Genomic DNA, 15,899 nt, shown 5'->3' on the forward strand with positions numbered 1-15,899 from the left:
ATTTAGCCTGGGACAAGAGTGCATTATATCCGGACCTCAGCACTTTTCTTTTGTGGTGTTATAATTTTAATTTTACAATTTTCTTCCTTTATATTATTAAAGTTAAAAAGTAAACCATTTCAAAAAAATAACAAACAATCGCTCGCCTTTTATCTGTCTATATATATTTATATATTGCTGTAATCGTTTAATAAGCTTTAATAATAAATAATCATTCAATACAAATATAAAATAATATTTAATTAATTTGTAATAAATTTGTTACGGAATGGTAATATTTTTCGTTTTTTACTCGGTAGAGTGATCGCGTTCAAGTGGAGAAACTCAAAACTTCATCAAATAAGAACGGAAAAGAATAGGTAAGTGAAAGTAACCCTCTATTTGAAATAACGCTTTGTATGCGAGTTTGTGTGTGCATGTATATGCGCGTGAAGGTATTATGTTTGTATATAACGTTACCTTGAGTAAAAATTAATTAATCATTAAATTGAAACCTGTTTTAGCCTATCTATTACGTTTAAAAGTGATACATTTTATATTAAATCTGTTTTCTGGACTTTTTCAGAACTGATCAATTTTGATTGCATGAATTACAATTATGGTTAGATTGTTTATGAGATTAATTTCTTCCTCGGTTGTTGTTTTGATAAGTTTGTACATTTTCTCTTAAAAAAGAAAAAAATCAATACCGTAAGAAATTGCTGGTCAGTGTTTGTAATACGTTTTCATTGCAATGATAACACTTTTTATTAAATTCACTGATATTCCCGATAAAAAATAAAATAAAAACAGTATTAACGAAATTTTATGGGATCTGTGACTAGAAACTATCTACAATTTTGTTTTTGTTAAACGTAATTCTTTTTTCTATTTCTAATATGTTATTTTAGGATTAGCTGATTATTCTATCTTATTTTATTATTGATTTATTTATATTTTCAGTATTTTTGTTACTTCCTTGGGGATGGGATAAAAGCATAACGTTATATAAATTTTCTCATTTATATATCAGTAATGGTTTTAAGTAAATCTTTTAAAAAGTTTTAACGTTTAGATTCAAGGAGCTTTTTATTTTTTTGTGAGTCATAATAAACTTCTAATTTTATATTTAACTTTATAAATGAATGTTTCATTAAAAGCTTTTTGCGCTCATAAAACGAACGCTTCAAATAATTTTCAGTTTTGTCTGAAAAGCCAAGTCTACTTCCACTGTCTTCATCGACTTTTAAATGATTATCTTAGACGGTATATAAGAATGTTTCATAGTTTTAGCAGATGATGTAAATAAAAAGCATTTTAGAGTTTGTATTTAGTAAACGAAATGATTTTACTTTATATTCACGAATAGTATATGGTACAATTTATACGATTAATAAGTTTGAAAGTTTAAATTTTCAAAAACCTGCTCCGTTAATTGAAGTTAGTAAGCTGCTTCTTTTGATGAGTAGTTGTAACTTTCATACTGAAAATTTGCATGTCTGTTAAAACAAATAAAGAACTTGTACGGTTTTACGGGTTAAATTTGAAAGCATTAAGAACAGTTTGTGTAAAAAATAAATTGTAATAAAAACACGGGAAATATTTTTCAACTGTACGGCGCCCTTTGATTCACTGTTTTTGAATATACTGATTGTTTTAATCCGGAAATAAGAAGTAATTCATTCTCTGATTAAATAATTGTTCACAGATTTGTTCAGGATTGAAGTATTTGTATTTTCAATAGTTTCATTTTTATTAGTATCCAAGAATTTGACTCTATATATTGTCGTAAATACATTAGTATTTTTGTGTTAATTTGTGTATCTTCTATACTAATTAATAATTTATTCATTTTTTAAAAAAATTATATACTAATTAGTAATTTTTATTTATATTAATTATCTATGTTTATCTAACCTAATATAAATATAAATATTATTATAACAATAATTTATATGTACTAATTAATAATTTATTAGAAAAATATCTTTTTTCTGTCGTAATGTATTACAATTTACGTATGATGTTGACATTAGACAATCAGATAATTACATCTCGTAAGCGTACAATTTTAAAAAAATATTTTTAATATTGTTAATAACTGCTTTTAATAGCTCTAACGATCTGTATTTGAATATTTCGTAGTTAAAATAAAATCTACAGTTTCAATACCACCCGTCTTTGATTGAAAATGTTAAAATTAAGATACAGAAATATTTAAAAGTAATCTTTTAACCGGTAATCGCGGGTGTGATGTTGAATTGTTAATTGTTTTGGACGAAAATTTTTATTTTCAGTTTTTGTCCGATCAGCAGGCATTGCGAGAATTTTATTCTCTTTTTGTAAGAACTGAATATATTAATGAGGAGCGATGGTTTCGGTTGTTTATTTGATCTTGATTAACTGTAATACTTTGAGTCCGACTATTTATAATTTCTATTTTTCTGCATGAAGTGGTAAAATTTCGTCGAAAAGCTGCGAACGTCGTCGATCTCAGCCGAATGGAACTATTAAAAAAGAACCTCAGGTTTAGTTAAGAAAACACCAAATCAAAAGATTTTTTCGTTTTTTATTTTATCAACTACTCTAATAAAGGCAGGATTAGAAAATTCTTTGTAAGATTTGTTTCTTAGTCCAGTAATATTTCTGTAAACGTATTTCATGTTTTTCTGAAGTTTTTCATCCGATGGAGAAAACGTAATGTCAGTCAGCTTATTTATATCGATGATTAGAAATTACGTACAGTTAGATTAATTGATTATTTGATCGTTTACTTTATTATAAATTTATTTCTAAGTAAAAAAAAATAAACGAGGGTGCTTTTTCAGTTGCGAAATCGTTTTTTTTGTTTTTGTTTATTTACAACCGTTATTTAATTTTCCTCCCGAGTCGAAGCAGTGCATCACTACAAAAAGGGGTGTATATTAATCTGTTGTGTTACGATATTTGTCCCGGTCTTGTACCTGTGACGCATTAAAAGCACCCGAAATAGAAGAGGCATTGGTCAGAGGCGCTTTCTCTGAGAGTAACGATGTCCACTACATAGTCAGCTTCTGTAGTGAGCAAAGTGGTGTTGTCTCTTTTGAGGCTGAATATCAGCTGCGCTTCAATGAGCTCAGAATGCTGTTTATGCGATCGTATTTGGCTTGGTGAAAAAGGAAAAGAGAAACCGATTACTCCAGTAAAATTTTTGCATATGATACTTGCTGCTCTTCAAGATAGCTGTAATTTTCAGGAGCGATTTGTGATACTTGTCAGATCGCCTGCAACCGTAACTGTTATGGCATTTAATATATCAGTAATGTCGGCCTACGTGGCGCGAGTGGTAGCGTCTCGACCTATCATCCGGAGGTTCCGGGTTCGAATCCCGGTCAGGCATGGCATTTTCACAGGCTACAAATCATTCATCTCATTCTCTGAAGCAGTACCTGACAGTGGTCCCAGAGGTTAAAAAAAATACATATACTGAGGCAAAAATCGTACATTTATTAAAAAAACAAAAACAACACGATTCATTCGCTATTTAAATAAATATCTGTGTTCGTTTATTTACAATTTGAGCAACTTCAGGAACAAATTTATTCAGTCCATTTCAACCGAATTGCTGTTGTTATTGTACATTTAATAGTCGTATCATATCAGTATGATGTGAAAATGATAAAAATTCTGTACAAAGTAGTTGAAAGAGAGCCTAGCATATTTATTTTATATATATATAATAAATAATTGTGTGTGTACACACACACACACACACACAGACACAATTATTTTGATTGTTCGTCGCGAGTGGGCCATTTGATTTTCATTTTATACTCAGCGACTTAATTCCCTAACTTGGATGCAAGCAAACAAATACAGAATATTTCTGTTTCATTCGCCATCACGAAATCCATTATGTGCACCATCATTTCTTACTGTTTTTTTTTATTCCTGTTTGATAACGATAATATTACTATTAGCTAAGTTTCTTATGAATGGAAATAATGATTTTTCAACACCACTTTTTTGTAGTCCTGGCACTGGTAGTCAAGAGAATTAGCCCCCTTGAAATCGAGTTGAAGTTTTAGCCTTAATGAACTGTATTGGGTAAAGCTAACAAAAAACACACAGCTAGTATTTGCCAAAAGAAATTGGACTTTATTGAAAGTGTAACAAATGAACTTATGTTATAATCATAATCTTAAAACATAACAGGAAATTATGAAATTAATATAACTTACTTAACATATCAGCTGAATCAACAAATGAATAATAATGTTAAATACGAAAATACATGAATAAACATTTTTTAAATACACAATGTAACAGAGCCTGAAAATAAGAGAACATAAAACACCTTAATTTTAAATTAGATGCTTAAGACATAACATCAATAGAAAGTGGAACTGGAAAACAGTTGCACTACTAACATATGCTGTACTATGAAGATTAGCAATGAACAGATTTCATTAGCTTAGAAAACATTAATTATAATATATCACTTTAAAATAAGTAATAGTATAAATGGAGTTTATTTTGATAGATAAGCATTCTTGAAAATATAAAAATCACCAAGTCCTAAAACATACCAGCACATCAGGAGTAATTTGCTTTAGGTCAATTTACGAGAAGTAAGATGAATACAGTGCATAAGTAGCAAAGAATTAATCTCGGCGATCAACAAGTTGCAGAAATAAATTATAGAGTTAATTACAATAACAAATCGTAATAATTCAACATGTAAAATAGGTAAGCCACCTATCATGAGTGCATTTACGTGAATAAATGGCTTTCTTTTAGCTAAACTTGCAATCGTAAGGCATGAGGTAAGATGAACTGGATGTTCCACAAATTTCAATGATAAAGTCACTGTTTAACGTAATAATGAAAATTGAACTTGCCTGTAGCACACAAATAATATCAAGAGACGAACTCGTGAATGCAGATACATGAATACATACAGTAATCCTGGGCGTAGTCCGCACTGGTGTATCAGGAATACAGAGGTGTGATGTGGTTTAGTGGTAGAAAATGGGTAGAATCTCAGATGTGTAGTGACGAGTTTGGAGATTCTGTTTGGATGAGAATATTATAGCCAAGTTTGTAGGAGAATATGGCCATAGGCGACTGTACTGGTGAAATGTTGGATCTACTCTGCCGAAAAGATGGCGTGAAAGAAAAAGGGGGAAACCAGATCCAGGTAGTGGACAGGAGAGAGTGTGTGTAAAAAACAAGAGATGTGTGCATGGATTAGTATGGGAACGAAAGAATAATGGGTGTATGAAAAGGGTAGTCAAAAATAATTCGATAGAAGAATGGACGCGGTCACTAAGGATGACGGAGGAAGTGTCGAACACGAGAACAAATAATAAAACAGGTACAAATGACAAGCCCAAAAATACGAAACATAGAAATTTAACATTCCTGTAACAAAACAACAGGAGCCAACCCTAGCTTGGAATTCATTTAAAATAACGGAAACTTTACGCCAAACGGCGTAAACAAACTGAGTTATCAGTTTTTTGAATTTGAATAATGCTGAAGCACTTACATCTTCTTGGACGACGATTCTATATGTTGGAAATTGTACGTGCTACACCGTCTCAACAGCGATTTACGAAATTAATAAATTAAGAACGAAACAAACTGTAACCATTTTAATTTTCAAGTTATAAGTAATAACTCTTTAAATATGAGCTACTTGGGTCTAAAGCCAGACTTATCTTTCGTTGCACAATTTGTAACAGTATGCGGTTCAAGTGTCGCTTAACTTCATAGGCGGCTGTTAAATCAGCTTATTTTAACTGGGAAATATATTTTAACGTAACATCTCTGTTTGAATTTATGTTAGCAGTAATAATATTTTTGATTCTTATCCCTTCAGATAAATTTTGGAATATAATGTACTCAAATTTTACGATATTATGTTTTCATGCAACACGCTATTACTAATCTTTATACAAATAAATATTTGTTTTTAGTAGAGTACATTTTTAATTTTAGAATATTTATCTTAAACGCTTTTAACTCTAAATAATTTTGAAAATTAATCAAGTTCGATTTGCCTAAACTGTAAACGGTGTTAAAATTTGTCTTATTATAAGGTATTAACTGTTATAAGATAATAATAAAAGTGAGAAATAAAGCTTTGTAGCGAGTGTAATACCTCCAACAAAGATTAACATGATTGTTCAATAAGTAGTTGTTTATGGTTTGAATGTTAACTTTCATTATTTATCTATTTTTAACGTGTGCAAAATATGAGTATTATGAGGTATTAAAAATTACTGTATCTTTTATTTTTAAACGGAATCGTTCGGGTGTTATCTATTGAGTTTTTATTGAATAGTTAATAATTTTTTGTTAACCCTGATTGTTATTATTTTATTTTTAGTTGAATTTATCGACTGTTATTATTAGCTTGCTTGTGATAATCGATGAGATTTATCCAGAAATTTCGTATTGAAAATAGATTTACGTTATTTGAATGTAGAAAAAAATCGATTGAAAATTAAATAGAAATTTCTCTTTATTTTTGGAGCAAAATTATTTGTTTACTTCATACCGTTCCAAACAATTCCACTGTTTACAGTGAAGAAAAACTTAATATTACTTCTTTAAATTAGGCATATTTACAAATTTGAGTAGTTTTATAAATTTTTTAATTTATTTTTTCGAAGCAGCCTTCGTCAAATAATTTTTTTTATTGCGATGATGTTCTGTTTTATTTGTAGATTTAGGCCTTCGAACTAAGAAGTCAGGGGTTTTAGCCGAATATAGTAACAAGTTTATTTTTGGTTTTGTTTATGTTTAATCGTACAGATTAAATGATAAAAACTTAAATCAAATAAAAAAAAGAAATTAAATGATGTTAAAATAATTACTGCATAAATCTTCTTTTTTCTATATATATTGTTTTCCTGTTTAGCCTCCAGTAACTACCGTTGAGATAATACTTCAGAGAATGAATGAGGATGATATGTATGGAGTGTAAATGAAATGTAGTCTTGTACATTCTCAGTTCGACCATTCCTGAGATGTGTGCTTAATTGAAACCCAACCGCCAAAGAACACCGGTATCCACGATCTAGATACAAATTTGTATAAAAGTAACCTTGTAGCCTTTACTAGGATTTGAACCTTAGAACTCTTGACTTCATTATCAGCTGATTTTTGATGATGAGTTCACCACTAGTCCAACCCGGTGGGTTATAAATCTTATTTAGGACAAGAGACCGTCACATCGATACAAATAAAAATACATTACAACTTCTGATTAGTTAAAAGTGTTAAAACATATAATACAAATGTTTCATAACTGTTTAACTATTGATTCCATCGTATTTATAGAATAGTCTTAATGTGCCATAAACGTAGCGGTTATTTAAAATAATTTAATTATTTGTTAATTTACGGCCTAAAGTACAGTGGTAAATTTTGATTTAATATGAAAAAAATAGATCGGTCCAAAGACAGTTCGGCGGGGAGAGCGGTCGTGGTTGTTGACAATAACACACTTAATACATGCGATATCTCTATGGAAGTTGTCAGTGTGTAACATTCGACGAGAAGAACAGTTGCTTGGAGAAGAACTGTGAAAGTCCTGTTATCTCATGTCGTCCTGTGATTTATCAATATCTCCCAAGATAATTAACGAAAAACGTTTGGTTATAATGTCTTTGACCCAGTATGTAACTGAAGTCGATGAATTGTTTGATATTTATTTAAAATTTATAAGTATAAATATTTTGCTTTAAATATGATATATATATTTTTTTTTTTTTAACTTTATTTGATATTTTTCCTTCCTCCATTTTTAGGTCAGGTCCTTTTTTTTTTCTTGTAACGACTTTTTGCCAATTTCGATTTTAAAATCATTTTTAATTTTTAGCCTCCAGGACTACTGTTATTTATCGCTTCAGAGGATGAGATGAAATGGCAGTTTGTAGCGTGTGAAAATGCCACGCCTGACCGGGATTCGAATCTGGGATCTACGGGTGAAAGACCAAAACGCTACCACTCGCGCCACGGTGGCCGATTGTGCAATCATTTTTGCTGTTGCTTACAAAACTTGTTTGCCTACATTTGTACCTTTTCTGTTTTGGCGTTTCTTCAAAAGTTGTTTTAATTACAGTCAAATGTCTTTTGCTTGGATGATAACCTTTCTATTCGTAAAAAACGTTTTTTTTCGATTAGTATTTCAGTTTAAGTAGCATAGATGAGGAATGAAAAAGCGCCAGACCCTAAGTAGAAAAATTGAAGTTAAAGCTAATTAATTGAAAAGCACGGCATTTCTATTAATGAAATTCAATAAATGTACTTATCACCTACAGTTAAAGAACAATTTAGATTCGGAGTAACAGTACAAGGTGAAAAGATAAAGATGCTACGATTTGCTGATGATATAGTAATTCTAGCCGAGAATAAAAAGGATTTAGAAGAAACAATGAACGGCATAGATGAAGTCCTACGCAAGAACTATCGCATGAAAATAAACAAGAAGAAAACAAAAGTAATGAAATGTAGTAGAAATAACAAAGATGGACCACTGAATGTGAAAATAGGAGGAGAAAAAATGATGGAGGTAGAAGAATTTTGTTATTTGGGAAGTAGAATTACTAAAGATGGACGAAGCAGGAGCGATATAAAATGCCGAATAGCACAAGCGAAACAAACCTTCAGTAAGAAATATAATTTCTTTACATCAAAAATTAATTTAAATGTCAGGAAAAGATTTTTGAAAGTATATGTTTGGAGTGTCGCTTTATATGGAAGTGAAACTTGGATAATCGGAGTATCTGAGAAGAAAAGATTAGAATCTTTTGAAATGTGGTGCTATAGGAGAATGTTAAAAATCAGATGGGTGGATAAAGTGACAAATGAAGAGGTATTGCGACAAATAGATGAAGAAAGAAGCATTTGGAAAAATATAGTTAAAAGAAGAGACAGACTTATAGGCCACATACTAAGGCATCCTGGAATAGTCGCTTTAATATTGGAAGGACAGGTAGAAGGAAAAATTGTGTAGGCAGGCCACGTTTGGAATATGTAAAACAAATTGTTAGGGATGTAGGATGTAGAGGGTATTCTGAAATGAAACGACTAGCACTAGATAGGGAATCTTGGAGAGCTGCATCAAACCAGTCAAATGACTGAAGACAAAAAAAAACTTAATTATCTAAAATTTGATTACTAAACGAAACCTCGTCCAGAGTGGTTAAATTTCATATATAATCGCGTATGAAATGTCATTAATGAATGTTTTAGATCTTATTTCTTTTGTTAAATCTAGAGTTCTATGTTAGTCGTCTTGTTGTTGTATCCGTGAGAGTAATTTAATGAATGATTTGATATATTTAACTATTTAATAGGTAGCCAATAAATTAGATAAAATGCATTTAAATTATCTTTAAAATGCAAATTTTAATTAAATTTACGAAGGAAATGTAAAACTCGCTGCTCCCAATTATACTTTCACACCCGAAGAAAGATTTATGGAATTAGTTGCTTTTTTGATTTGCAAAGTATATTTTGGTTTTTATAATACCCTCATTTTCCAGAAGCAAATCTTCTGTGCGTTGTTTTTGTTGAATTTGAAACGTAAAAATTTACTTTGAGAATTGGAGCCGTGTAGAACGCGAAGTAAGTTTATCAAGTAAAACGAAGCTTAACAACAATCTTAGTGACAGTTGAAAGCAGTAAAAAATTTAAACTGTAATTGGTTTTGCTGGATAGTTACTATAATTTTAGCTTATGTACGCGTATGTAATTTAATAAGCGTTGAAGAAAAAAGTGTTTTCTTCAAAATCAGTTTTGAATCGTAGACATAAAACGGTTTCTTGCATAAAAACACGAATCATTTTAATCTGTTCACTAGCAAATTCACAAAAACGTTTTTGAGAAGGATTGGAATCATTATACCTATATAAGTAAGTGCCATAATTGTAACGGTTGAACTAACTAATATGAAACGCCAATCGCTCCCAAAAATGGTGTAGCCATTCCCAAAAACAACAACAAATCATGCTAGGCTTATTAAAATAGTGAAGAGTGAAGCGGTTTCCCGATAACTTCTTCGCTGAGCCGAATGTATTGCTGCAAATCAGTACGCCAAGTCCAACAAAATTCACTTGATGATCAGCATTGAAAGCAACACTTTCATATATAATCGCGTATGAAATGTCATTAATGAATGTTTTAGATCTTATTTCTTTTTTTAAATCTAGAGTTCTATGTTAGTCGTCTTGTTGTATCCGTGAGACTAATTTAATGAATGATTTGATATATTTAATTATTTAATAGGTAGCCAATAAATTAGATAATTGTATCGGTAAAAAAAAACTTTGTTAAAATCACGCTGGATTTGAAGTCCACATCCTAGTAGAAGTTAGTTACTTTTATATCGATTTGATTGTTAGACAATTGATACCGGTGTATTTTGATGGTTGGGGTTCGATCTTAGGATTGGTTGGTCTGAATCTGTATAAGATTACACCCTATTTACACGTCATATCATTTACATATAATTTTCATGTCATTGAGCCGTTTTAGAGGGGGGGGGGGGAGTTGCTAATTGTTCACTACTTGAACAAATTGCAACGTACACATTAGGAGAATAAAAAATCATTCTGAAGTATGAAAAATATATAATATGCTGAAATGAAACGACTAGCACTGGATAGGGAATCTTGGAGAGCTGCATCAAACCAGTCAAATGACTGAAGACAAAAAAAAAATAAAAATAATATGTTTGAAAAGATTTAAAAGTCTTCTTCATGTTACTTTTAAAAATTATTTAGAAAATAACGATAACGATGGAAGAGGTGTAATTTTTGTAAATCAAACGAAGAATCTTTCTTATAGTGTAGGGGGAGGAAGGAATAGCATGGAAGTCTTAAGACAAATGGGAAATTCTCCATTTACAAAAAAAAAAAAAGAGTAGGATCTACCTCTTTTAAAGTAGAGAAAGGAGTTTCATTATACATAAAAAGTTGAATATCTACTTCTAATATTAAAAATATAAGCTCTTACTTACTGGATATCAACCAGAAAAAATTGAGTTGTAAACAGAATTAAACGTAACTTGAATAGGATCTACATATTTTTTTAAGCACAAAAAGTAATTTGTAAAATTCCTGTGTCGGAAGAATAAAAGTAGAGATAGTAAAAGCGGTATTTTTAATGATGTGTTTTATTATTTATATTGGAAATTTCATTTTCACTGTTAGTTTATTTACAGAGTAGCCTGATTTCTGTTATCGGCTAGTTTTGTACATCCATGGAAGTTATTTATTTATTTTACTAATGATTTTATACTTTAAAATTTAACAGTTTTTCAGTATGGGTATTTTTTGAAAAAATCCTTTTGTAATATTTCAGTTAATTTTCATGCAACATTGATTTAAAAAAAAATTTAATAAATATAATTTAAACATCTATATATCAGTACTACTATTACTGTAGGGCTCTAAACCTTGTATCACGAAACCGTCGGTAAACCAAAACATAATAGTAATGAATCTAATTTAATTTAGCACAATCGATACAAAAATTATGAAATGATAAATTTATCTAAAAAATAAAAATTTTAAGAAAGTTCATTACCGCTATGTTAAAATTTCATCACGTAAAACAGAAAAAAATGTTTATTATTTTAATATTATTAATTTATAAATATTAATATATTTCTTCCATACCCGATAAGCTGGTTTCTGTTAAACTGTTGTCATCTGTTTTCCAAATTTATCACAATATTTCCAATAACATTTTCGCATAAACTGTCCGCTTCTCGTGCTTTTATTTTTTCTTTAATTACATATTGAATACAATTTTTCCAAGCGTTTGCTTCTACTGTATTAACACTTTCTATCAATATTTTTTTTACATCACTTAACTGTTGTTTTATTACTTCCATTGTATCATTTGACTTGCGCTCATATCGATTCAATCTGATTAAAATTGCAATGGTATGGAGGAAGACGTAACACGACACAATTGTTTGATTTTGCGATCTCATCTACTTCATAATGGATATAGCTTTGTTTAACTGATTTTGCTATTTTTAAAAGTTCTACTTCAACCTGTCTTCCGTGTAAGCGATTTTCTTCGATTTTAACCATTCGGAAATTTCCGATTTTCGGGTCGAAGCGTTTGGAATTTTTTAAGTTTTCAGGAAATGGTACGGCGCATTATCCATTATTGACATGGCATTATCCATTAATGACTTCAGTAACAAACCTTAACAATTTTTTTGAACCACCTGATAGAACATTTAATCGTAATACTCTTGGGAAGATCTAGATTCAAATATTTATAAACCACCATTCAGAAACCCTTTTTCATTTCCTACATGGTTGTTACTATTAATTATCTACCTTTCCCAGCCGGGGCTTCACCCCAGTTGACAAACCTTTCCTAAAAGCGATTTTTGCGCTCTTTATTTATTTACCCATCCATACCTTTTCCTGTACATCTCCCACATTAACCCGAGTTTCATCTAGATAATAAAATGTCTTACCTTTTTCACAAAATCACTTAATTTTTCTTAAATATTCCCTACGCCGTGAAATAATATGTTTGCATTCAGTCAATAAAGAATTATTTTTCTCTTAACGTTATGCGAAAATTCATTGATATTAAAAGACGATGTAATGTATTCCAAGAAAAATTCGGCAGATCAGAATCGATATTCATAGCATTTAATATGTTATACAAGTTAGAAAGCTCATTAATGAAATAAAGCAAATTAATTTCTTTTCTGATAGCGGTTATAGTAAAATCATCCAACTTTTCAATCGTTTTCACACGCTTTTGAGTCCTTTAGGACTAACATGTTTACCTATTTTCTATTTCTTTATTACATTAAAAATTGTTATTTCGCTAACGACTGTTGCATTGCTTCCTTTCGGAGCAATGTCTCTGACTGCGGTGTCAGGTTTATCTTGTTTTATGATTAAATACGTTGCTGAGTATTTTTTTTTGTTTGGCGGTACTTAAGGGGTTTCCAGTTTGTTTCAGGACAGAATCACTCATTGTTAAAACTCGATAAGCACAGAAACACAGAGTAAATTAAAATTAATGAAAATAACATTGGATAAAACCGTTATAAAAATTAACTATAAAACTTAGACTTTGTAAAATTATAAAACATTTTGATATTTCATATCAAATCATAAACTTAAACAGTGGAATAAAAATAGGAACAACATTTAAATTAGAGAGATTTAGCCTCGTTTTAATGCTTAGATATCACTGGTGGAATACATAATATTAACTATCATTTTAAGGTGCGTCATAATATTGAAAGAGCCTTAAAATTAAATTAAAATTAAAAAAAAAAATATTAAATTGATTTTGGTAGTTAAATTATAGTAATAAAATAAAATTACGTGCACACTCCAATCCTAAACGTATATTAAAAGATTAAAATAAACAAATACCGAGCCAGTAAGAGATTTCGTTAGTCTCTGTGCTCTGACGGCAAAATTAATGAAATGTAAAGAAACTCCCTGATAAAATGTAACTAATCGATACAGTAAATGTCATTTTTTAATCGGGCTGTCAGTAAATCAGTCATTTCTCAAGACCTCTCTTGACATAATTCTTCTTCTATTAAGAGTCGAATAGATAATGCACGATACTCACATCGAGTTTACTATATGCATTCAGACACTATAGGGACACTTAGGTCTAGAACGTGCAGTTAGTTCAACTATCTAATGTCATCCCCATTTTCCATTGTAGGTTTACTGTCAAGTGATTTGTGTGGGAGTTAAGCCGAAGTTCGTACTTTGAACTGAAACGTTGTATCTCTTCTCGCACGGACCGTAATTCTATATAATCCTGGATCTCATTGTTCCTTGTAAACCATGGTTCTTCTGTTATATACCTAGCTAGCTTACTCTGAAACAGATGTAAGATGTCGACATTTCTTCTGCTTGCGGTTCTTCGTAGTTCGATCCCGTCGGTCCAGGTAGGTTTTAGAATTATTGGAAAAATAAAAATGGCAAATAAATCGAATAAGAGCCATAAAAATCGCTAAATTATAAAAATTTCCAGCCTGTTATGAAATTATAATTATTCAAATTATGAAAACATAATTTAAACATTTTTATTTAAAAGATTCTCTTGCTCGTTTTTTACATTTGTTTGTCGACTGTTTTTTCATTAGTTTTTACGATTGATAATTTTTTGCACTGTCATGATTTATTTTTGTCGAATTCATTTGTGGAATTCGTTTACTACCATTTATTTATATTTCTTTTTATTTGCACTCCACTTAAGTGTAAAATTATTTCGATGTACGAAAAATGATGAAGTCAAGTTTTGGAGTTTACACGAATTGAGCGTGATTTCCTTTACTTGTGTTTTTCGAGTGACGATAAACCATTCTATTTCAAACATAAAATTTCAAAAACGAAAAGAATTCTTTAATTAACCTTCAAATACTTATATTTTACACTTCTCGTAACTCAATAAGAAGAACGATATATGTTAAGATATTATTTGCCATCATAACAGGAGCTTCATTCCACTTTATAGATTTGACATAATAGGGAACTAAAAATGAGTAAAAAGCTTTGGCTAATCACAATAGCCGAATTTTTTTACATTTTAAAAGACATCTCTAATAATGAAGCGTAACAAAAAAACAAGGTTAGTTTTATGGAGAACATAACTTTAATGTAACTTTTTTATTACAGAACCTTTTGTTTTCCCAACAACTGCTATTGTACAATTAGTGTGTATAGTGTAATCTTTTCTAGATATAAAAATTTAACAAAATTTTCTGTAATCATATCAGTCATCTACAACAATTCTTCAATAAATGAAAAAAAAAAATTTCTATCTGTTAACAACGATTGCAAATTTTCCCCATTTCCGACTATATTAAACAAGATAATCGCTAGATTTGAGCTTTGAAATACTTTTTAGATAGAATTTAAAAACCATTTTCGGGGTTTTTTTAAATGTCGATTTTTTAAGGGATGTGAAGGTGTACGGCGCAGCGGCTCAACCAACACAATCACTGCTACTGTTACGGAATGTGCAACGCGACTAACTGGACCTGCCTCCGGTTACTTTATTAAAAAAATAAAATTAAAAAAAAGATGGACAGCAACAAGAAATGCGGGCGAAGCCGCTACGGGTGTGCTATTATATATATATATATATATATGTGTGTGTGTGTGTGTGTTGTGTACAAATTTATTATTAGCGGACTGATTAGAATATATAAAATATCGATAGTAAAGTAATGTTTATGTGAGAGTCTTCACGTCGATTCGGCTGTGAATCTCAGCATTGCTATCGGTAACATTTTTCAAAAGGCCTTGAGTTGCACTGACTAAATTATACGAGTGACAAGCCCGTTCTTCAAATAATGGGTGAAGAGCCGTTTAAAACTAAGTTACTGGGATGAGAAATTTATTTAATTTAGATTATGATCGGTTAACTTTGACAAAATCAGATAAATTCGCGTTACGTATGACTTCTCAGAGGCAGTTCTTTAAATGTTTTTCATCTGAACACTAATGTATTGCAAGAGTCAATAAAAATTAAAATTGTAAGTATAACCTTAGTTTCTTGATGTAAGCTACGAGTATATTATATTATTTCATTTTATATAATCATCACCGTCGCGGCTTCACCCGTGTCGAATTTACACGATTGACTGTCGCTGTCAATCTTTTTTTCATTTTATTCTTTTAATCAAGTAACCGGAGGTAGGTGCAGCCAGTCGCGTTGCACATATGGTATCAGTAGAGCGGCTGTGTTGAATCGCTGTGCGGTACACCTTCACACTCCTTAAAATATCGAAATTAAAAAAAAACCCGAAAATGGTTTTCAGGTATCTATCTGAAAAGTATTTGAAATTTCAAATCTAGTGAATATCTCGTTTAATATAGTCGGAAATGAGGGAAAATTGCAATCATTGATCA

General features: G+C 30.4%; 1 protein-coding gene across 1 annotated transcript in view; it reads left to right on the top strand.

Annotated features, from left to right (window-relative positions):
* para (sodium voltage-gated channel paralytic) overlaps positions 1 to 15,899 on the top strand; it is a 544,951-nt gene continuing 529,052 nt past the window's right edge. Inside the window, exon 1 of the mRNA XM_075370553.1 lies at positions 1 to 359. The gene's annotated coding sequence lies outside the window, so the exon portion shown is untranslated. The remainder of the gene's footprint in view (positions 360 to 15,899) is intronic.

This window comes from Lycorma delicatula, chromosome 1, assembly GCF_047948215.1.
Source record: "Lycorma delicatula isolate Av1 chromosome 1, ASM4794821v1, whole genome shotgun sequence".
In the NCBI taxonomy this organism is placed as follows: domain Eukaryota; kingdom Metazoa; phylum Arthropoda; class Insecta; order Hemiptera; family Fulgoridae; genus Lycorma; species Lycorma delicatula.